This window comes from Cardiocondyla obscurior, linkage group LG07 (assembly GCF_019399895.1).
Source record: "Cardiocondyla obscurior isolate alpha-2009 linkage group LG07, Cobs3.1, whole genome shotgun sequence".
Lineage (NCBI taxonomy): Eukaryota > Metazoa > Arthropoda > Insecta > Hymenoptera > Formicidae > Cardiocondyla > Cardiocondyla obscurior.
This window is the reverse complement of record NC_091870.1, coordinates 6,202,701-6,227,300: the sequence shown is the minus strand read 5'-3', so window position 1 is coordinate 6,227,300 and position 24,600 is coordinate 6,202,701. Positions and strand designations below refer to the sequence as shown.

The 24,600-nt window shown below is 45.6% G+C and overlaps 1 long non-coding RNA gene across 2 annotated transcripts in view; it reads right to left on the bottom strand.

Moving 5' to 3' along the window:
* LOC139104178 (uncharacterized) overlaps positions 1-24,600 on the bottom strand; it is a 252,242-nt gene that overhangs the window by 177,803 nt on the left and 49,839 nt on the right. The window lies entirely within an intron of this gene.

The window sequence follows — 24,600 nt, the reverse complement described above, 5'->3', positions numbered from 1 at the left end:
ATTCGCGATTCCGAGCGGAATAAAAAAAGTTACGTAATAGGTATCCGGATTTAAAAAAAAAAAAAAAAAAAAAAAAAAAAAAATGATAATAAAAATATTTTTGTTTTTTTAAAACGCACCTTGCTGATGGACCGCGCAAACTAATCTCTAACTCAATTATAATCCACCGCTGACAAAATTAATCTCATCTTAATCTCTTTTTTATTTCAGTTTCCCGACTAAATTCGCGCCGGGAATATCGCTCCGAGTTAAACTCAATCCGATCCCCTCTCGGGCCGCGAATCTCTGTTTGACAAAAGTAATTTCATACTGTCGCACAGGATGGTCTTCCAGCATGTGCGGTGCGACGCACTGCCTCCGCGTCGATGTAATCCTGTAAACCCCGTCCCATCGACGCGATGCGACGCGACGCGACGCGACGCCGTTCGCCAGGCGACACACCATGCAAACGGCCGCGTTTCGTTCGTTCGTTCGTGTCGAGCAATCGAGCGCGCGGAATGCGACGATTGCAACTGCCGTACGTATGTACATACCTCGAAAATTCGAGGCCGGGCAACGGAAAAAAAAAAAGAGTGTAAGAGAGAGAGAAAACACGAGCGAGGGAAGAGAAGAGACAAAGAGAGAAGGAGAGACGCAGATCGGGCGCGTTACGTGCAGCGACGCGGTAATTAATAATTCCGCGACGAGGTGTCGGCGGGAATTTTCAGGTGTCGATTCAACCGAAAAAAAATAGCGACTCTCCGGGCGGAAAAAAAAAAAAAAAACGACCAGGGGAAAATGGCAGTCTGAAAAAATGGGCAGATGCATCCAACATAAAGCCTCGGACAGAGGCAAAAAGAATAACGAGGATCGTCGGGGCCGGTTCCACGGTATGATCCTGAAAAATCACAATCTATTTCTCATAGCGCGCGCACTCGCGCTTTTGGAAAAAAAATGGTCAGCTCCTAGCGTCCATTTTTCTCTCAATAATTAAAGCATCCATTCCTACGATGCGCGATGCCGGATAGGACACAATGAACGCATGTATAACCGAACGGTGCGTATTATCCATCCTTGCCCTATAAATCAAAGGCTTTAAACTGTCCAAAGTGAAAAATTAAAATCGATATTTATTATCGCCCATCAGTCTCCCTGGTACCGCGTTCATCGGCAATATGAAATATCTCTCTCGGTCATCTCGTTCTAATTCCGCTAAATCACGAAGCTTCTTCTTTCGGTGAAAAGAGGAAAAAAAAGAGAAAAAAAAAAAAAAACTCGCGTTTCGTTCTCCAAAATGTATCGTTGCGTCCGCACTAACGAAACGGACGAAATGGAACGTGAACGTAATCGACAGCCACGGTTTCGCGTTCGTCCCGTGAAATTCTCTGCGCGTTACGCTAATCGATCCCTGCTATTCAGCCACCGACGATACGTACGGACGCGTTTCAAATCCGTGCGCGGCCGGGATTTGCAGGTGGAGTCACAAGAGAGAAACGCGTCATACACGCGCGCGCGTGACCGCGCATCCGATCGCACGATAATCCCTCGGGGTTTCTCTGAGCGTATCTCGAAAAGAAGCCGTACGTGTGTGCGTGTGCGGGTGGGTGGGTGAACGGTACATCGAACCCCGACATCGCGGTGGCATTATATAATACAGGAAGAAACGATGCTTGACATCGCGAAGCTATTCGTCAGCACACACGTACGTGCGTGAGCGTTTCTCTTTAGTAGATCGAGGCCGTTTTATCTGTTAGGTGTTGGAATAATGTGACGAGCACATGCATGGGACAACTTTACCTAGTTTCAAATATTGCATCTTTTATTTAACAGAATTTAAAAAAAAAATAAAAGATCTACGTTCTCCCGTATCGGTGTGCGTGCGTATGTATATTACCCGCGTGATGAACATCTGAGATCTGTTAGAGGCATTTCAGAGATCTCCTCAAACACAAGTGCACTAAATCAATCTATTGTCGGGGGGGGGAGACGACCCGATTCCGCGTACGTTGACTCACCTTTACGACAAAGAGGCCCGTGCGTGCGTATGTAACTGTAGAACGTCCTCTGATGTGCGTTTGAGGTCCCTCGGAAATGCCTCAAAGCCACGTATACGCGCGCATATGCGCCCATGGGAACCTTTTGAGGAATGGTCCACGATCAGTCAACCGCCCTCTCGATCTCGCCCGGCCCCCCCCTCGCGACCGCCACCAACCGCCCCCCTCATTGGCATCCGAAAGGTCTTTACATCTCCGGCCCCGAAGGATTCCGCTACGAAAATAACAGCGGCCTTAATGGATTCAGAAGTGGCCACGATTTCTATGAAGCGTAATAACGTTACACTGATTTATCTCCGCTTTAACCCCGCCGGGCATAGCTCGCGGTACGCGCCGTGAATGCGTATGTAATATCGTTTAACCCGAGCATTGTCGGGTTCAAACGTATGTAAAGTCGGCGTGACGATCGTTGACGAAGTGCGCGCTGTGCAGGCCTTAGGATCGACCGGGGGTCACGGGTACGTGCCTCGAAATCCTTTCCTTATTATATGTCGGGCCCCTCAAGTCGAACGATGCGGTACGCGCCGTTACTATCCTTCCGCGACGATTTTTGCACCTCGATACGTACGAAATCGCAGAAGAGTCAATACTCTGCTATTTTAGTCTAATAATAAAATTTAATGTTGCATTAATTGTGAATAGTTTTTTTTTTTAATAAATACTCACGAAATATTTTGTCCACCGAGGTCTCGTGCAACAGATACCACGTATGAATATATCTTATCAAGGTTCAAATATAATTAATGCAATGCTCATAAAATATAAAAAAAAGAAACGCTGATAACATTCTGGACATACACATTCTGGAGATAAGTCTTCGCATTACTCTTGAAAAATCTCAATCGCCGAATATACAACGATACGTAATTAGAAAATCCAAATTTCCGACACGGCGCAAGAGATAATAATATAAAAGACTGCTATACAGCGGGGGTGAGATGTAATAAAGCAGAGTTTTTAAATGGCCACTAAAGCACGAGCAGGCTGAATCATAAACGGACGTATCTTAAGCAAAGACTTCTTTTATCTCTTCCTATTATTTCGACCCCCGCATTTTTTTTTTTTCTTTTTTTCTCTTTCGCCGACTGCGCGTTTCCTCGTTTTAACGATAACAATTAAAAAGACCGCCACTCCCGACCAGAGGGCTAATTATCACGCGGACACTTTTATTAGTCCCTTTTCGCTTATAGGGCGACACAGGTACTGCGAGTCTGGCACGGATTTTCGCTACAAAGTACCTCCAAGATTTTACGTTTTACAAATCAGCAAAAATAAAAAATAAAAAAGTAAATGACTAATTGATATTTCTCTCTCAAAAAAAAAAAAAATTAATTTTAATAATTAAGATTTTACTGTTTCTCTCTCTCTTTCTCTGTTAACAAAGTCAAGATAATCCTATCTTAAAAAATTAGTGTGACGCGTAAATTAACTGTTTAATTAATACCGCTTAAAACCGACGCTGATCAGTTCTCTCTCGCTTAGCTTGCTTAACGTCAAACCAGAGTCAACGTCGGCTGTCAAGTCGGCGATTTTGAGGTTCGATTTAATTTTAATATTTAATTAATACGTCCAGGCAAAGACGGTTTTCGCGATTTTCGAGATCGAGAACGACCTGGTGGAAGTACCGTCTTTGTCTGGACATACTAATTCTATATTACAATTAAATCGAACGAGAATAACGAATAGATAGGAATAGATAGGCGCGGGGGGTGGTGGGGTGAAGCGGGGGGGGACAGAGTGAGAGCGAGCGCGAGCCTACGTGCCGCGCGCTAGGTATTTTCCCCACTACTCCCACTCTCACTCTGTCCTTCTCCAGCGGTCGAGCAACACACACGTACGTACGCGCTACGCAACCGCGTGCTCGTGCCGAAATTAATACGTAATTCCGTTCGACGAATACCTCGCGATACGAGATCTTTTCCTCTTCGTCCTCCGCGTGAGGAGTGCACGTGCGATTACGTCTCCTTTCGTTAAAGCACGCACTACGCGACGACCACGTGCTCGCGCCGTGTCGGTCGTTCCGGGAGTCTCGGACGGTATTCGGACGTAATTTTTCGGCATAGCTTTATTTTAAACGCGAGGGCAATGTAATTTTCGCGATGGTAAAGTCACGGTCGGGGTGTTCGCGAGTGTCCATCGCGCGGAAGGACGACTCGACACGTGCTACCTGAGAGGAGGAGGAGGCCCAGGAAGGGTATCCTGCCCCGGCGGAGCAACCCCAGAGTAAGTATAAATTTGTCTTTGGAATAAAATGCTTTGAATGTGATATCTACAAAATAATTCTTTAATTTGTGTGTTTCAGATCAAGAGAAACTCCGCTGCTTCGCATCGTTTAATGAGAACTTTAAGTGCCGTGCGCCGATATCAGTCATCGTACGAACCGCAGCCGGTTCGTCGGTCGTTTCGGGAGTGCCGCTAGTTTTTCGGCGTTTTTTTTTAACGATTTTCTTTTTCATTTTCGGAAGTGCGTTCGCGAGTTACTTGTGCGCGGAAGGATGGCTCGTCACGTCCCATCTGAGAGGATGAGCAGGCCCACCAGGAGGCATCAGGCATCGGCGGAGCAACTTTTAGGTAAGCATTAATTTCTCTAATAAAATCTTTATTAAAAGATTTCCTCTACTTTTTTTTTTATTAATTTTTTAAACCGATATACATGTCTACATTAATATATTTCTTTTTATGTTACAGCCACCGGCAGAAATCTACAACTCCGCTGACGCTCATGCAGTTCGGTAAGTCAGTAACTTGTTTTCAGGATTTTCTCTTTACAGCAGTGCCGAAAAATATCGCGCGCAAGTGATCAATAATTGTCGCGAATTTAAAATCACGGTCGCGTTCGCGAGTGACTTGTGCGCGGAAGGATGGCTCGTCACGTCCCATCTGAGTGGAGGAGCAGGCCCGGGGGGCATCGTGCATCGGCGCAGCAACTTATAGGTGAACATTAATTATTTTTTTGCATAGAAAATCTTTATAAAAAATAAAGCCCTACCTTTACTTCAATTTTAATAATAATATGTCTACATTAATGTTTTATTTTATGTTACAGTCACCGGCAGAACTCTACGACTTCGCTGAAGCTCATGCAGATTGGTGAGTTGCCTGATTTTTATTTTTTCATATTTTGTAATTGCGGTGTCTTAGAAAATAGCGCGCGCCTTATTTCTTCTAATTATATGAAAATTTACAATGTACGTAACTAATGCTCAATAATTTTAAAAATGACGAGTTATCAGCTGTGACTTTGTCCGTACACCACTTCTTTTTCCCCTCTTTCTTTCGTGTATTAGTCACACGTCGCGAGAACACGTGTACAATGAGATTCACACATATCATTAAACGCGCTTACCTCGTTAGCATATTATCTCCGACGATGGTGCAATTACGCGCGGCACACGACCACATCCGATAAGAACGAAGGAGCGCTCACATCGAGAGCCATTCGTGTCTGCGCGCTGAAAAAGTCGCGGCTACAAATGTTAATCCAATTACCTCATTAGATAATTACTACACCGCGCAGCCGGCATTCATCTTCCACCTGATTGCGAAACGTAATATCGTATCGGGCTCCACAACTTTTTCTCCCAGAGAGCGGCAAGGAAGCGCTTTAAAAAGTAAAATTGTTTCCGCCAATATATCCCTGGCTAAAAGTGCAATAGTCGCATGCGAATAGCCGGCGAAGATTAAATTCCTTCCAATAACCCGGCGCTTCGTTTTCGGATTCGTCGGCATCGATATACCGTGGAGGCCGTTACGCGAAGGTCGAAATGAAACGGCAGGGAATGTGGCGGCCGGGTACTTCGGGGCGTTATCGCGAAACGAGTATCGCAACGACGGTACAAATTCAACGCTTTTTCTCTTTCGCCCGGCGTGGCCGAGAGAAGGAGAAGGGCGCCTAGCAGCACCCTAATATCCCCCGACACGTAACGGTTTCATTTCTTCTCCTCCCTCTGTTGTCCCCCGCTCGCCTTGCCGTGCGTGCCCCCGTCCTTCCCGGTGGATAAACGATCAGTCACACCCTGCGACTTTTATTTCTCGCAATCGTCCTCGCGCGTCTCGCGGACCCCGAGCTTTCGCCGTCTTTCTTCGCTCCGTTTCCTTTCGCCTCGTCGCCTCTTCGTGCCGCTTCCTCGCCGGGAAGACGAGGCGGTTTATTGCACGACGTAAACTCCGCTTCGTAAGGATTCGACTGCTGATTGAAAGGAAATTGTATCCTCGGTTGTTTAAGTTAGGCGCGATTCCCGGGCGATTGTTCGCAAGCGTCGGCGACGCGATAGAACGACGACAATGATTGATTATACGACGCGATGAAGCCGAAAGTAGAGATCGGTTTAATTTCTCATATATAAATTAAATTTTTTAAAATAATACTTTGAGCGTGCTACAGAAAATAATTCGAACGATTTAGAATAAATCGTTAGGTTTGACAACAAAAATGGTATCCCGCCGTTTAAAACGCTCTTGATCAGCTTTTGACTTAAATAAATCATAATTTAAGAGATACGCAAGTCAGGTCCATTTTAATAAAGCAAGCTCACTTATCCGTGTAGTACTAATATATCATTCGAAATATATTCTTTTGTACGAAAGGACTCATTTATTCATTCATTTCTTTCATTTGATCGATCATTGCGACTTTTTTCCCTCTGTAGCGAATGTCGTTTGATGTTGCCCGTTCTTTCTACACTACTTGCGGAGAGACCGGAATTATAGAAAAAAAAAAGTTGTGAATAAACGTCGCCGGACCTTTCTGCGCGATCGGACGCCAGCCGGATGAAAAAGATTGAGCGATTATCCCCGCGCCCTCACCCGCGCCGGGTTACCCGCAGGAAGAGAGGACAGAAACAATTTTTTAAGCCTTTGTGTGTCTCCATCCACGTAGGAAAATGAAACCGGTAATACATCGGCATTGATAGATTCGCCACCATTTGCAGAATGGTCGGATTATGCGCGGCATAAATACGCAATTTCGCCCCGAATGCCGACGGTTTTCCCCCTTTGCGAATGGGCGCGCTCATCCGCTTCGAATTAACAAATTACTCTGACCATCTATAGCGACAGACACAGGAAACTGCAGCGTTCTTGTATACCGCCGTTTTCATTGCAAAAAATGTGTATGAAAAAAGATCATGAAAAAACTACACCGTAGTGACCCTAATTTCGTAAAAAGAAGAATACATATGAGATTCGTCCGCAGCTTGAACTTAAATATTAATTCGTTTTCCAATTCTATTGTATTCCCGCATAATCGACGGACAGTCTAATCTAAAGAATACTATATTTTAATTTATTTTTTCAATCATGCCTCTATTTTCTAATTACCCCAGCGCGCACAGTAGAAATAGTTTTCCCGCTGTTGTGGAACCCCAAGAAATCGCGAGCCACCGATGTTCCCTGCGAATGTTGCGCCACATTATGTTGTTAGCGTCCTTTTATGTGGCCCCATGTACACATTGTACATGTGCAGTCGCGCACCCTCGACACGATGGCAGTACATCCCGGCTATCGCGTGTGTTACCGGTAGCTCCCAAACCAATTCCCCTGTTCTCGAATTTTTTTTTTCAAGCGAGCCAGCAAGTGACGCAGTTTTTTTTTTTTATAGATTTACTAAAACTTGGTTTTTTTCTTTTTGATAAACTCACATTTTTGTAACTTTACTGATGTTATTAATAATTATAAACAAAATTCGCAAGCATGTAATTATAAAAAAAGATATTATAAAATAATCCGTACAAAATTTACTTTATTTAAAAAAAAAGTTGCTAGCATACATTTATTTATTAATACGTGTTCGCGACAATTTTGTTTTACGGAGAATATTTTCTCGCGATTTTATCTCCTCGCATGCTTCGTCTGGTAGCGATGGATCTCGCTGCGCATATACACTTGAGAATTGACTATTTGCCTCGCGCAGAATATTTTCTCGTGATTACAGTTCAATCACTTCAACCGTTATTGAACTTTGATAGAGTCGGCCGCCGCCAACTCGAATGCACACGTAAAAAATAGCGATAAGTCCCGCCGCGAATTCGCTTTAATTCACAATCTAATTTAATATCAGTTGCTGGCATGCATTATTTATCAGTACGTGTTCACGACAATTTGTTTTGCGGAGAATATTTTCTCGTGAATCTCATTTTGTCCCTTTTCCCGTCATCCCTCCGCATGCTTCGTCTGATCTTTTTTTTTTTTTTCCTCTCTTTCGCCGCGAAAAAACCCAGACAAATACACGTGTCCCGGCCATGAAAATATTAGCACGCGTTGCGTACTCACTGCACCCTGCACGACGATTCCCTATTATCTCGTCCACGTTCCTTTTTTTTTTATTTTTCCCCTTCCCCCGGTTGTCTCCCTCGCATCGCCCCTAACGTAACACGGGCGCAACACTCGGTGGTTTGACCTCATTTCCATAGCGCTTAGTCGGGGACGCTCTTCGAGATATCCGAGTTCCGTTTCCGGCGGCACGACCACCTGGCAACCGATGCTCACCGGACCGTGCTGTTACACGAGGGCGTACTCGTCATCGTGCGACCCTTTGCGCGCGTCCGACCGCCGCGTGCGAAACTTCCGCGTCGCGCTTGCTTACCGCTCGTCCGTCCGATTCGATCGCCGCGGAACGCTTATTTAATTACTCGGTGTACCGATAACATCGCGAGTAAGGGAATCTTCCCGTGGCGCACGTGGCGACTCGTATACATACACGCGCCACATGTAAAAAAAAAACCGAACGTGTATGCGTTTAATGAAATATTTATGAAATACAATACGCGCACGAGCGTGCCCTGCGTAAGATGCGTAACGTGTGACGTCGCGCAATTCGTTAATGTACGAGGCGTCGGTCGCGGCGAGATGGGAAAAAGTAAAATCATGCCGTGTCTACTCCACGCTTGGCACTATCGACGCGCCCGTCGAATTTCATAACTTTATTCCATGATAACGGCCCGACTTATCGTACCGCGTGATTTACGGCTAGCCGTAAACTCGTAAATTCATAGTTGAATCACGGGTTTCGATTAAACGAGGTGGCACGGCATCCAGCAAATTGGTTAGCGGGGTAGAAGGTAAACGTCTACGTCGCGCTCTATTCTTCGGTCGAACTACCATTTATGGGGAATATCCACGAGCAGAGATCCGGGCGAAGCAAACGGGATATCTCTCGCCTGGATTTATGTGAGGCGTTATGGTCGCCGGATCTAACCCACTAGAGCTAGTCCCCGGTCATAAAGCCGAGATAATTAAATTATGGGAATAAAAAGTAGGTAGGGAAGCAGGGCGCGGCGTAGTTGGGTGGCTGGCTGTCGTCGTTTTTCGACGGCACGAAGAAAAATCGTAAAAACAGCCCGACCGACAAATCTGTATAATGTTTTGCGATTTTTATCGCCTAGCACCCCCTGCGACACTAAAAACTTGCTTTCTCTGTCTTTCGTCATCTCTTTCTCTCTATTTCTCTCTCTCTCTCTCTCTCTCTCTCTCTCTCTCTCTCTCTCTCTCTCTCTCTCTCTCTCTCTCTCTCTCTCTCTCTCTCTCTCTCTCTCTCTCTCTCTCTGCCTCTCCCATCCGCGTCAAAGAAATCAGCCGCGTGTCTGCATGCACACGCCCGTTTACGCATGTCGAATTTCAAAATGGAAATGAAAGATTTTATATCCACGCGAAAGATCGGCGGCGACCGCGTCACTCGACGGCGAGACGAGTGTTTCGTAGGGCCGTCGCGACGAGCTCCTTTCCCCGATTCGTCCGATGCTTGTATAACGGCAGATTGAGCTATACGTTATTTATAGTATGAGCTTTATAGACGCCGAAACACCGTTTTTATCACTTTTATTACCACTCGGTTATTGCACGCGCAACGTCAGCCTGCATTTATTCCCGTAATCGATTACGGAATTCGGATTCCCCCGCCTAGAGCGCCGGCGGTTGCAATCACGATTATCTTAATACGGCACAGGATCAATAATTGACATCCGTCGAAATTATAAATATTTTTCAGGGGGAGAGAAAAAAAAAGTGATTTGCAAATGAGGGATGATATATCTGGCGTCGCGGCCGTGTTTCGCGACGAGTCTAACTAATCCCCCGTCACGTACTGCCATAATCGCTCGGGACGGCAGCGTTAATCAAGTTCCGAAAATACAGGAATGGCCGGAGGTGTAATTCCACCCTTATATACGGGTGTTAAAGCGCGCCGGAATGGCACCCCATGCATAACGGCCGCCGCCTCGGTCGGGACGTATATATGCGCCGTGCATCCAGTCTACTCGTCTTCTCCCACTCGTAACTTTGGCTGGCGCAGGTACTATACATGTATCTGTATATCGTAAACTACGTAGTGGAAGTGTTAAATCTTCCACGCTAAATGGGACAGGACAAACTTACGCGGAAACTTGGGAAATCGCGGCGCGGCGCTTTATGTATCTACCCAAGTAGGCGAAAAACGTATAAGACGCCAATGGCGGCGACCGTAACTCGCGATAGTCCTCGTTTATTGCAATTTACGATGGAAATAATAGCCGCAAAAATAAGAAGATCGAAAATCAACTTCTCTAATAAATTTATGTCGGGACGATATATTAGACTTCTTTTTTTTTTTCTTTTCTTTACCGCACAGTTTTTTTTTTTTTTTTTTTTTTTTTAATGAAAACGAATAAAGAGCGTTCCGAAGCAACGTCTGGAATAAAAGTGATTGCAGCTCGTTTAGTAATTGCCTGTTAACAAAGCTTACGTTCTAATAGATACGCGAAGTCGATACGCACCCAAGACCATTAACACTCTTCGTCCCTCGCATCGGACGAACCCCTTTCACCGGAGACTAACAATATCTGTTACGACCGATCGGCTTGTAATAATTGTGACTGCGCGCTGCGTCGAAAGAGAGAGGAAAAAGAAAAAGGGGGAGAGATGTTTTGTGCCGGCAGAAACCTTTAAATCCCGACTTTAAATTCATTTTCGCACCGACGATCGACTCGTCATTGTCCCCGCATCTGTTCGTCGGTCCGCGCGCGGGGTTTGACTTAGGAATTAGAGGCGGCGGGGACCTCGATTTCATTATCGGTGTAATTTTAAAGTGGCTTTCGAGGGATGGCCGCGGCGCTTTTGACGCTTCCTTGACTGACAGAAGGGCGTCCCGCTCATCTCTCGCAGTCTCGAGCTGAATCATCGCTTAAAACGTTCCGTTCCGTTCGAACGGACGGGCGCCATCGCGCGGAATACCCTTAATTGCGAACCACGACAGGAGCTTTTAGATTAACAAGCGCGTCGTAATCGCGACTCGCGAGTCTCACGCATGAAACTCACGACGGGTGAGAAGGGTGGCGTCGTCGAAAATAAGAAACGGGTGCTCTGTTATTCGAATCAACGGATGTACCGACGAATCCTATGATGAGGCAATAAACAATCCCAGCGGTGACTAAACTACGTAATGCGAATACACGTTTGCGCTCATGCGAACATTTGCATCGCGTGTCAAGATAGCGCCCGTTGACAGTGATACTCCGTAAGCGTCTAATAATACATCGAGCCAGATACATGGGTAAACAAGCAAACAACAACGGGGCCCTAAATCCGCTCATGAATAAGTTCGTCGTTCGCCGGTACGTGCCGCATAGCTATACATCGTGTTGCGTCTTCAGTACACAATGCGCGCCGTTCCGCCTTGCGCGCGCCGTCCATAAATAAATTTGCGGAAGATATTCTCGGATGTTGGGAGCTTGTTACTCTCGCACTCGGCGAATCTGCTCGACGCCCGCAGATCGGAAGAAGAAGAAAAAAAATCCATTGAACGCGACGCAAGGGGGATAAAAGCGAGGCAACCCTCGGTGCTGACATAACAAGCGGACTGGGAACGGGAATCGCCCACGAGCAATCCCCGCCTTTGAGGTTTACGAGGAAAATCAGAGATCCACCGGCGACACGTAGGATAAGCGCAAAGTGGCCGCCGTACCCGGGTAATCGATAGCGAGGCGGAAAAATGTCCCCTTTTTTCGTTGACGGCGCGGTTTAAGTCATTTCTATCCGTCGCACCGATTCGGGGAGTATCTCGCTTTGAGATCGCTCGCGCGAGCCGCGGTACCCGCTAATGCCCAGACAATATTTATTCGGTTCCTGACAAGAAAATAATAAGCGAGACAGTGGGAGGGTGCGGAAGATATGTATACGTGTCGCGGGTCATAACGGGGTTATGAGCTGTGAGGTAGTTAAAGTTTTCTACTACCGTATATATACGTATAGTACTTTCCTGCTCCCGTCCCTCTTCAGACCGGTGCCACGGAACTCGTTCGTTACGTGTTTCGCGCTAAATTTGTTCGATATCCTCGAGGAGCCCCGTAAATCCGGATATTCCTCAGGAAATTGCTGTTCCTCGCCATCGGTTGGTTGGCGGCGGCGGCGGCGTCCGTTGCAAAAAAAAAAATAGAAGAAAGAAAAAAAAAAAATACGTCGCGACTCGTCGGGGATGAAAATTTTGCAGCGGCAATCCGACCGGGGGGCGTCCCGTTAACTTTAAATGGACCGAAAGGTAATTACGACGTCGACAGTTGCCTCGACGTGTAATTGGCATCGTTTACGTGATTACGGAAAGCCGCGGAAACTTTATTTCGATATTCATTAAAATTAAACGTGATATTTTTTGATATTTCGAAGCCCGCGCCATCGTTTCGCACATTTGAAATTGCACGGGAAATGTAACGATAACAGACGTTTCGTCGTGGAATTTGTGCCCAAGGCGCAAATGTATTAAACAAAGAAAAAAAAAATATATATATATATATATATATATATATATACCTACAATTATAAAATTAAAAAAAGACTCCATCACCCATACTTCGAATTAATATTAAAAAAATTTAATTCTATAAATCGCGGATTAAAGATACGATACGATACGAGAACCGTGTGCGCGTGGAGTACATTCATAGATAACTTAAGGACGTCAAAGACTTTCCCTGAAATGTAGCGAAAGATTGAAGATTCGAAATTCGGCGAGATCAGCTGCGCGTTGTTTCACCCCGCCCGCCGCTAATGACAGCACCCGGGGTGCTTCGTGGCCCCTATCATAATTCGCAGCTTCTGGTTTTCTCTCGAGGGTTGTTGACACAATGCGGGCGCCTTACCGCAGCCCTATTCGTGCCTAAGACCGTCGAATATCAATAACGATAGAGAGGGCCGTAAAGAGCGAGAACGAGCAACCGAACAGAACCGACGATCTTTGGACACATCGTTTTGAGGATGTTCTTGCGGGACGCGACGATCGTGACGGGATCAAAGGAAACGTTTTGTCCTAATGACCACCCCGTATTGTGTGTGCCCGTAGTACCCGCGGGGATCTTGCTCCCGCGGCGGCTGCAATCAAATCGAAGATCCCTGATACCAGCCTGCGGCCAGACATTAGGAAATCGCACGTCATCGGAAATAGAGCAGAATAAAATCCTTTTAAATCGTTAATTCTTTGACTAAAAAATCGCTCAGTTTTATTTTGCGTACTTAAAAATATCCCGAGTAAAAATTTAGCTTCACCGTTATCTTAATGATTAATTAGCCAATCCGTGATTTATTTCGTGGCTATCTCGCAAAAACTGTCCAGCACCGAGCCAGAAATGTAACGCTCTAAACGTTCAAGGTACTAAATAATTATTCCTGGCTAATAACGAGCCAGAAAAGATAGATATCTGAACGTTTTTCGCCAAGTACTAGTCTACTGTTGTGTGCTGATTTTACGCAACGCTCGGTTGTCGAATCTGCCGAGGCTGCTGACCGCCGTGGCAGTGTGAGTACGTGCGTGTGTTTACATCGGCCGGCAGCCTTCGCGTTCCAAGAATTCAAGTTCGCTTGGTGGAGGACGCGCGGGCAGCGGACGGCGAGAACCGGTCTGCCCGGCGATTTCGGCAGTCGAGCGAGCTTTGCGTAAGGTCAGAACAAAACAGTAAACAAGTACGCGGCGAAAAAAACGTCTAGACATTTATTATTTAGATACACGGTCCACGCTGGACAGTGACTAGACGGCCGACGCTAGACAGATTTGGTTTTTTCTTTTTTTTTAAATGGCAACTTTATTTTTGAAGACAATCACTAAATAATAAATACTTTCTTACAAATTATAGTCTCTCTACAATTTAATTTTTGTACTTGTTTGTTACAGAATCATCGTAGCTGCGTCTACAACTTTGCTACTCCGCATCGTCCGGTGAGTCGCATGGTTTTTTTTTTCTCGATTTTATTATTTTTTAATATTAAGGAAAAATAGCGATTAGGTCTCCTTATAAAAATAAATTAATACACGCGTAAACATAAAGCATTTTTTATAAAAATAAAAAAAACTCTTTTATTAATATTTAAAATACGAAATTATTTTTAACGAGGAACGTGGAAATTCCCAAACGTAACTAAGTTAATATAAAAAAAAAAAAAAAATAAAAAACTGTAGTAGCAGCGTCTGCTCTACACTTTACTCTTACATACATTTAATACATTACGTATGTTTCACAAAAGATTTATATAGTCTAATACATGGTCGCAAGGCAGACGCAGGGGATCAGTTGGAATAATGATCGCGATTTCTTACCCTAAAAAGCATACCCCAAGCGTACGCGGAACAATTAATCTAAATGTCACCAAGAGTTAATTTATACGGCTTCGCGATCGTATATCAAGCGCTATCTTCTTCGGATATTCTCCAGGGAATAGGATATAAAGCGTTTTCCGTTAACTAGCGCCACGGCCTTTATCAACCCTTCAACGGGTGTTTCCTATCGTTACCTTCTCCTAACTTTACTCCGCGCCCGAACCATTTCACAGTTTAATTACTTCCAAACGAAAATGGTACTTCAACGTGCAATAAATAAATAATGAGGACGGGTCTGCATTAAGTAGTAATTCACAGGGGCTTACATCCGTCCGTGTCTATCTTTACCTTGAAAAATAATGTTCAAACTTAAAACCCCACGATATCTCAACAAAATTAAATTAAATCAAGCTACTTCTGAGAAGCAAAAAAAAAAATAGAGAATCGCAGTGTCATTTTTGTCTCTTTTTCTTTTTTTCTTTCTATTTTTTTCCTCGACCGTTTTCACCGCGTTTTACAGACACAATACATTTCTATCTGCGTCGCCGATAGATAAGTGAAACGTTCCGCCTCGTTAGTACCTTCCTGTTTCCTTATTGTATCGTCTTGTATCGGCGTCCCCGTAACTGTAAATCGACCTCTGCGCTTCCTACACTGCGACACTGCCGCGACTGTTGTTTGATGGCGTACACCGCAGATGTATCCGAGTATCGCGCAGCTTTCTCTGCGGTCGCACGCAAAAACCGGCAGAAACGTTTTGCCATTAATCACGGACAATGAAAGTAACATCGACGTGATCCTTAATCGTTTAACATCGTCCCCGATCCCGCCGTAGCCGCCGTCGTCCGCCGTCGGCTTTGGACCGCGGCGAGCTGTCGTCACCGCTGCATTAATATTTATCATAAAATCACATTTCTTGCCACCGCGCATTTTATTACCCATATCGCTGCCATCTTTACGCAAGACACCCGCATGAATTATTACGTGTACCTCGAACGAGCGCCAGTAAAACGCGACGGAGCGTCGAGCCCGAGGTATTGACCGTACGTGTCATCTAAAGTCTCGTTGAAGCGCATTCTGCAATAATTCAGAATGCAAAGAAATATCTATAGGTTTTCTTTTTTTACAAGAGTATTATGGTCGGTATAAGTATACATATACGCGCGTATTAATAGATGCATTAAATTACAATAAAAACAATTTTTTTTTTTTCAAGCAAAGAACAAAACAAGAAATATTATTGTCCGCAAAAGAAAGAACACTTAAAATAATTGCGGGGCGAGGTAAAATAGCGAAAGTAATTAATGTCAAACCTGGCGATAATCATCGGCAATAAACTGGCGGGATCGTCTTCGATGGCCTGCCTTTCCATGTTAGTGGAAAAGCGCTGCCGAGCGGACAATCGTCGGCGACGAGCGAGCGTTCGCCATTCCGCGTCGCTATTAGCAATAAAGCCCGTGCCGGCGTAATTGTAAACAGAAGGTACTTCGCGCGACGATAAATCCCATTCGCGAGCCCCGCTATGCGAGTCATTCTCGTTATTTTATTCCGTTTGATTAATTCCGCGCAGTAAAACTATCGTAAAAGCGCGGCGGCCCGACGATCGGCAGTGAAGCGAGCTCCGGTCCCGCGGGGACATCCGACTGCATTTTCGTGGCGCAGTTTCCTGACGATTCCCCTCGAGGATCCCCGGGACAAGAGCCTTTTCCGAGGTCACATCTCGACATACATTGTGACGGCGCGGAAGCACGTCGCGATCCCGTAGCTTCCTTTTCTCCTCACGGTAGATAAGATCGTAATTTTAACGAGGTAGCGTGGCTCGCATTCCGAGAGCCAGTTGCGCGGACGAGCTTCCACGACTTATCGACTTCCCTATTCGACCACACGGTCTTTCCTCGTCTCTCCTTTTCCTTCCTCCCCCCCCCCTCAATCTACCGTAAAATTTTTCCCCGGCTGTGTCCAAGTCGAATGAAAATATCGACTGTCCGCGGCGGAATAATTTCTAATTGCCAGAACGTCTCTCGCGCAAAGCTCCTTTCATAAAATCTTTATCGTTCCGGTACTTAGAGTTCGGCTGCCAATGGCGAGATCGCTCGCGCGGTCGTAATACGCGGGATTGCATTTCACGGAGGTAGAGCTCGTATGTATCCGCGTGGAGGATCGTTCGCGGTGCGCTTTCGTTTTGTTTCGCGGAGTGAAGGTATTATTGTTAATTGCAACGGTACCGGCTCCGCGCGCGCGTGCCTTATCGCATCTCCCTCCTTTATTAATCCTCCTAGGGTTTATTATACGCGGCGAGGAAGTCTGGTGTAATGAGGTGCGATGCGTTTAACGTCGTGCGTGACATGAGCGGTAAAGTGGTGAACGCTATTTTGCAAGTGATTACACGGCGAAATGTATATACGCGCTGCGTGCGTTAAGATTGTATGAATCTTCTGTTCTCTTAGTATGCCTTTTAAAATCGAATTCCGAATATATTACAGATACCAAGGACAAATTAAATATTTTTCACCAAGTACACGATTTAAAAAAAAAAAAAAAATTAAAATTAAATTAATATCTAAAAATATTAATCATCTAAAAAAAAAAAGTAGTACCTTAAATAATTGTTTCTTCCCGCCGTGTCTGTTTTCTAAAAACGCGCGCCGCGCGAGGCACACGGTACGTGCAAAACGTTTTGTCGAGAACGCGTCGCTACCGGCTTAATTAAATTACGACCACGGGTAGAGGTGCAACCGAGGATCGCGCGGAACAACGCACGGAAAGCACAAAGAGCTCTCCGGGCGCACAAAGCGAACGATTGTTTGGGATCGCGCGCGCAAAGTCTCGTTACCATGTCGCTCGTCACTCATAAATCGCCTGGTTCCGCGTTTGCACCCGCCAAGCCCTCGAAAAGCATACCGACGATGACGGCGATGACTACGGGGAGACTGAGAAAGAAGAAGCGTGTCCGCGCATTCGGCATATCGCAGTCGCCGCAGAGAGAAGTGTCAGCTGTAACTTTTATTGGTTATAAAAGCTCGCGATATTATGCTGAGCCCGAGTAAATACGTTTATGCGTCTGCCCGTCCCTCTCCTTCGGCAGTAACAGATTTTTCAATAGGCGCAAAAACGCGCCTTTATGCTCGATACGTAAAATAAACAGGTTTCTCCCATAAAGACCATTTGTTCGTAAAAAAAAAAGAAAAGATAAAAAAAAATTATTCAAATATATTCGACATTCGTGTTTTATTATGAATAATTATATTGTAAAAATTATTAGACAACTAATCGATAGTCTCGTGATCAATTGGCTATTTATTTTAAGTATTCGCACGTGTTGTAAATTTTCCTCAAATGCGCTCCCTGCATCTTGCAGCGCACGCGAAGTTCGTTGTTACTTTGATATACTTAAAGTGATATTTCCTTATCTCATATATTTGCAAATGTAGCAAGCATTCGAGTGCACTCGCGGCGCACCAAGTTACGATTCGCGCTTCGATTTCGTATCTTTTGTATTTTCCAGCGCGACGCGCGAAACAGAATAACCCTTTTAAATGCTTATTACTCTGCCGACGCAACTAAAAGCTTCGATAACGCGATAAAAGATATACGGCATAGAGTGCAATTGTGCGCTACGAGAATAAAAGAATTAACGTGCAACGCGCGTGCTCGTTGACGAGAGCTCATTGCAGTTATATCCGAACTATCGCGTGAAAGATCCATAAAAATAATGTTCGAAATTATTTTCTATATTCAATAATCCCACGCAACGTCCGATTTTCGTCCCTGTTGTACCTGCGCTCGTTTCGAACGCGCTATACGCGACGCTTGCGCGAATGCCCGAGAGAAAACGATCGCGTGATTGAAATCCTTCGGTATTACGTAACGCGTCATTACGTCCTGGCAATATTGAACGTATGGCTCTGGCCGCGGTGCCTGATGCATCCACGTCGGGGCGATCAACTGGAAGCGGAATCAAATAGGACACGGCGCGACGCGACGTTGTTTAGTATTCCGGCGTGCCTATGAAACGTCCGAAACACGTGCATTATACCGTACGAGATACGGTCGACGTACCGACCGATCGGTGGATTGCGCGGATATCCGGTCTAATTCCGTCTGGCTGGATAGGCTAGGTGTACGATCGCAGACGGCGGGCGATAAATAGGACGGCAGGTTTCGTCGTCCGCGTTGGCAATTGCCTCCAGGTGGCCATGCTGTTATGACGTAATAACCCGGAGCAGGCTAACGCTAATTCACAGCCGAGTAGCCCGGTATCGTGACCGGCGGTATTAGGCGGGGTCCCGGCGTAGCCGTGCAGGTCGATGGCACCGGTCGTAGACGCCGCAGGAGGATGGCCCATCCCGATCCATCCGACGCCCGTTAACGTCACTAGACGCGCAGCAGATATCCGATCCTGCTTGATTTCTGCCTGGGATCGAGCTCCGTTTGATACTCAAAGGCACGTCGCCTTTTGATTAGGAATAAATAACGAATGCTGTTAGCTACAGAGACGGGAGTGCAATTAGCGCTGATAACGACGACGGTAGATCAAATATTATAAATCTCAAGAAGGCAGGATTAAGAATTAAATATTTGTCTGTTAAAAAAAATATGTCGATTATACAATACTTTTGAAGTAAAGCTAATGTATTAAAATTATAATAAATCGACCGCGACCGTGTAGTTTTCAGGAGAAATTTAAATTATTAAAATTCTACGAGTAGATAAATATGTTTGTCGAAGAATCATGTGATTTTGAAAAGCGTATACCAAAAAAGAAATATTGAAATCCAACGTTTCGGAGGAAAATTCGTAGATACGCAGTAATAAATCTCTCGGCGACCTATAACTGCAGGGGGTACTCTCCGTTACAAGCGGAAAGGAAAGAGAGAGAGAGAGAGAAAGAGAGAGGGAGCCGGCAATCATAGTGCATCGGATCGTTTTTCTCGCGTTAGATACACGCTTTAAAACGCAATCAGCGGCACTCGTGCGCAACTGTGCCGAACGCAATCACGATCAAATCTATCGATCTCCCGGCCGATCATACGAACGCGGGCGCGCGCAAAAACCTTTATACGCGGACAATCAATATTGTCATTTAACAGTTCGCGGAGCGCGTAGGCACTTTCCATTTTCTTAACGAATAGACTTCGCTAGACACACCTGCGCGCTGATACGCTCATTCGCCCGCCGGCCTTTACAGTTATTCCTTCCCGTTTGTGTTTTACGGCGCTTTAGCCGGATAATATATCTCAATAAGAGAAGCGAATAATCCCGGTGCGCTATGTTTCTTAATAACGCAATAAAAGTCGTCTACGCCGCTTTAATATTACGAATATAAAAGGAAACAAAAAAAAAAAAAAAGAAAAATATATATAAAAGGATTAAATTACCGCGATCGATAACGCGTTCGCGTTTCTAAAAAGAGAAGAATAAGATAATTCAAAAACGCGATAATATAATGTTTCAAGAAATATAATTCGACTAGATCCACACGCAAGTTTTTTCTTCTTCTTCTTTTTTTTTTCTTTTTCCGGCGTTCGTGACTGTGTAACTTCCGCGGATCGGAGCCACGTACCGCCACCAGGTGAGCTGATGGGATGGTACCCCGCGTCTATCAAGGCCACTGAACTTGCTACTTGAACCTAGAGTGCCGCAACGGCTGCGGTTTTTGCGGTCGCGTAGATTTTATAACGTTTTTCCCGGTCTCAGCCCGCCTCCTGCGGGGAGTCCTCCTCGCTACCGTCCCTTTTACAGTGTTCTTATTAGCGCCGAGGTTGCGTACGCACTCACCGCGCGCAACGGCAATCTGCCGAGATGATAATGATAACTTGCTCCTTGATTTCCTGGTGCGGCTTGCGCGGCACGAGCCGCGACCTGCACCGCGCGCGCGGCTACGCGGTTAATGGACGATATGAAACAAAGAGGCGAATAAAGACGAGAAGATGACGGCGGCCGACACGCCCTGGCCTACAGGGCGAAATCTTCCGCGAAGCGATCGTGATTACCGCGCGAAACTCGGAAGCTGCTCCAGAGTTACGGCACCGTTTTCATAATACGTCCGTTCCATAAGTCGAGAGAAAGAGAGAGAGAGAAAGAGAGATAGATAGAGAAAGAGAGAGATCGAGATACCAGTTTGCAATAATTATCAATAGCAGTGAGTAATAACCGCGGAGGGAATTCGAGCAAGAAAATATCGAGCGCAGCTTGTATGCGCAAGAGCGATTAGAGTTTTTCGTAGTCAGTCCCCACGTGCAATTTCGCGCGCGCGGCGCAGTAACACGCGCGTGAAAAGACGAGCTGCGCCACGTGCTTTCGGAAAATTGCACGGGAACGTCTTGTCGCGCGCAATTGAGCATCTTCTTCTCGGCGAAAACTTCCATCGGGATCGCATAACTGAAAAGCCGTAATAAAACAGAAACTACTCGCAGCGGGATTGAGCACTTGGGGACTTGTTCGAGCATTCGAATATTTAGCAGCGGCTTTTCTTCTCGGTCGGTCGATCCGTTTCCAGCGCGCTTCATTTACCGAAACGTTTCGCTCCCTCGAAAGGAAGGAAGAAAGAAAGAACTTTTTTTCACAGCGAGGGCTCGGGAGAAATTCTCGCGAAATCTTTCGCCGCCTCATTTGAGGGCTGCCTACGAAATACGACCTACTCGAAGTCTGTCAGGGCCCTGACAGATCCAACGATTTGAATATTGTCGAGGAACTCGGTCGTTGCCTGCAGAATCACCCCGGCTCTCTCCTCCCGAGAGATCATTGCTTCCGCTCAATTGTGAGAGATTATCGAGCCGTTACGCGTCGAGCACTTCTCGAATATTTTTAGCCGCATTTTGTTCTTTTGTATTACCTTGCGTTAAAAATAAAACGGTAACAAGAAAGAAAAAAAAAAAACTTACGTAATCGATATGCATACATATACATATAAAAAAGAAGCAGAGATAAATCATGAGAAAAAGCGTGACTAAAATAAATATTAATTGTATGCTACGCATTTAACAAAATTTTCGAATAGTTAGTAATTAGCGACATTATTCGATAATTAAATTGGCAAAAAGTATTCCAAGCGCGTTGACGATTTCTCTAGGATAGCGAGAGCACATGCGGGGAGCGCGCTCGGTTTATGAGAAATATTCTGCGATAACCGTCGGTATGAAAAACTAAAGTGGTGGATAAGGGCTTGCCCGGCTGTAATGGGCCGGAACGAGCGGAGGATTCTACCGCGAACCAAAGTGCGCGTATTTGTGCTCTACTTTGTAGCAGCCGAACGCAAAAGCGCTCTCCCCCGCTTTCCTGTCTCCCCCTCCCCCCCCCCGGTAGCGCCTGATCCCATCCTCGAAAGCTCGTGGCTGCGCCGTAATTAACGATTACAAAGTATTTCGTACAGATGATTATCAGTCTGCGCCGGATGCACCGGCAGTCCCACTCCATAACTTCCGAGACTTTGATGTGCACGCCGGGGCTCTTGTTTCCTACCCCATTGTGCTGGCTCTTACAATCACCCGCGACGTCTATATAGGGTGTTAAGAAAAAGAGTTTGGAAATTTAAAAGAGCACGGCAAGCGGCTTTGAATAATTGCGAGAAGCTTTTCAAGATACGCGCGTCGGTCCCTTTACAGATTTCGCATCTCGCAAGAGTGACGTAAAATTTTTAATAATCTCATCAATTGTTCTTCATACATATATTTATAATTGTATTGTTATTTTTTTTTTTTTTTTTTTTTTTTTTAAGTACAAGTAACGCGGCTAGGACTCAACGATTTTAATTTCACAGCTGACACTTTTCAATTTAGGTATATTATTCACAAGGTAATATATTATATATATTGGATAAATTCCTTTTTTTAACACCCCGTAGATATCGATGTGCGAGCGACCGTAGCCGATGCTCGTGGCGCGCAGCTGGCATCAAAAACCCGCGATGTCAATGAAGCGCGGAATCGCGTGTGCATCATTCTGTGCGCGACTTGCTCGTTGAGGGTACGGTGTTTTAATTGGCGACCCGCCGACGCAGCGCTCTTTTATGCGAGACAGAAAACAAAAAAGAAACAAAAAAAAAAAAAAAAAAGAGCGAAGCTTCATCTCACGATATGTGCGCATTTCCATCGCGTTCCCGCGCGCCGATGCACTTCGATATCTTCCGCGAAATTACACTCGCCACTCGCGCGCATTCAGCGGGACGTGATTGCTGGGAATCCGGGTGGACACTATAAGACCACAGTTAAGGTCAGACAGTGCTTTTAAGCTACGATAAGAGCGTAACAGCGTTTGACAAAGTATTGGTGGCACTTTGGACTCGGTGGAAATGTAGGATGACGCAGTCGCTCTCGGGGGAGCGATTATAAAATAGCATCTCGCAGATAAAGCGCGTCCTTCATTCGGAGGAGAGCTATCGGCCGGACGCGAGCTAATTAGGACGAAATTAAGACACGCGTTTCCGAAGGCAATCCGCGAATCAATTAATGATCGTCCCGTACGGCACGATAGCGCGCACTTTGCGAGCGAACGATAGAAACGTGTACGTTTTACCTCGCGGCCCGCGGTAAGATAGCGAATGACGGGGGAAAGGAAAATATTCCAATGATTTCGCGTATCGCGACAGGAAGTATCACCGCGCACTTCTCCCCAGCGACTCGGTAAAATCATTTATTTACCGTCATCCGACGACGCGCTATTAGCGCAAATGCATAGATAAAGATTAAAACTATACATTATGCACGTTTCAAGCTCGGTGATATCGCTTAAAATAGTTCATTAAAATATCGTTCGTTCCATTTCGCTGATAGAAACACATTCGCGCGAATACGGAGCCACGTATGAGCAACTTTCTTTTTTTTCTTTTTTTTTTTACAATCGGACGGCTCGGAATGTGAGGAGTCCTTCTTTTCAGAGGACCGGATACACCTCCGGGCGTCAAAATTAATCCGACAAACGGCAGAGTCGGTTCTCACTTTATTCGCATTCTCCGATCCTCGAAATAAACGCCGCAACGATCGAGTGCTCGAAAATTTAATCGGACTTAACCGTCGTACGAATTATCGCCAAAGAAAGGGACTCTGCGACAATTATTGCCATAGTCGAAAGGCGGAGGGAGGGGGGGGAGGGGACGTTTTATCGCAAGCCAGGTTTCTACCGTTTCGATTGAGGGAATCTACGCGAGAGCTTGATTACGCCGTACGGTAGCAGCCGTAAGCACTGACGAAATTAATGACGTGTCAGGATCATAATGGCGCATCATCATTCCGAGGCGAGGTGTATAAAGCATATGTTTTAAAGCTTCGAGTAATCGTGCCATTAAAGTAGGACCGGGGAAGTGCACAATGACGCGGCGGCGCGGGGCCGTTAAAGGGGTGCGATTAAATTTAATTATCAAATTTTACGATTATTCGGGGCGCGAGCATGCAGCGCTCGTCTCGCACCGGGCAAGGGTTGCGGCGCAGAAAAAAAAAAAAAAAGAAAAAAAAAAGGAAAAAAGAAAGCGTATTAGAATTAGCTGGGACGAGGCTCCAGGACCCAATAAAACCGTAAAAGTGGAAGGACAAAACGTAACAACGGGTTCTCACGATTGCCGACGACCGCTCGTTCGCCTAAGCGTTTCTTATGAACCCCCGTAAAACTTCTTTGGCGGAGTACCCCGGGCTGATCAACGGTGCTATTCTATCGCGCGCGTGTGACAGTCGGAATTGCGAAGTGAACGTGCACGGTATCGATCGAGAAAGGGTCGTTTTCCTTCTCCGCCGCGAGAAAAACGTCTATTTTCCCTCGTGAGAACGAAAACGGTTAAATAGAGCCATTGAAGTAGGAGCTTCGATCGACGCGATAATCTCTGCTCACTGCACTCAGTCGACTTAATATATTTCGCAAATGAATAAAGAAGAATTACGATCCTGTTATTTGTCACTTAGTAAGATAGACATTAACGTTTGCTACTTTATTTCGCTTTTTGTATTAAAAGAAGTAGATTTTATTAATCGAGCACGACGAAGAAGGGGGGAACGATTGGAAACCGTTAGAGCGACGTATCTCGTT